The following is a 562-nucleotide window of genomic DNA, read 5'->3' as shown; positions in this document are numbered from 1 at the left end:
CGCTTCATGTCCTTTTTTCCCCCCGAAGCGCAATGGCGTCATGTTGCCATTAGATATACTTCTAAAAGGCAGGTGTTTGGGATCGCCAGGCAAGTCAATTGATTTCGCACAGACTGGAATCGCTTCTAATTAACTTGTGCTTGGGCCAGTTGCTTTGGTAAATGCGCGGCGCTGATGACGGGCGTGTTTCCGTAACTGCGACTTAATAGATGTGGAATATTGTGGAAATTATTTTCCATTGGGTTTGGTAAATATAATAAAGCATTCATAACCAATTAAGCGAACATTGCAACAGGATTGGAGTAACTAATTGATTTGTGATAGACTAGAATTGGATTTGAATGTGTCTATATACGTTAAAGTGAACGCGGGCGGGAGTATCGGGGCTTGCGCTCGAGAGGATCGCGGCGTTGGGCAAAAATCCGTGGGCGGCATCGGGGCCTCCGAGCTCCGCAGCGCCGCTGAGGCTCACCTGCCGGGAATCTGCTCGTGTTTTTTTGGCTTCGTTTTTTTCTTTGTATATTTGTTTGCGGATTTTTAGCTTTCACGAGGAGTTTACGCT

Source organism: Penaeus monodon, chromosome 22, assembly GCF_015228065.2.
Source record: "Penaeus monodon isolate SGIC_2016 chromosome 22, NSTDA_Pmon_1, whole genome shotgun sequence".
NCBI classification, from domain to species: domain Eukaryota; kingdom Metazoa; phylum Arthropoda; class Malacostraca; order Decapoda; family Penaeidae; genus Penaeus; species Penaeus monodon.
This window is presented reverse-complemented; position numbering follows the sequence as displayed.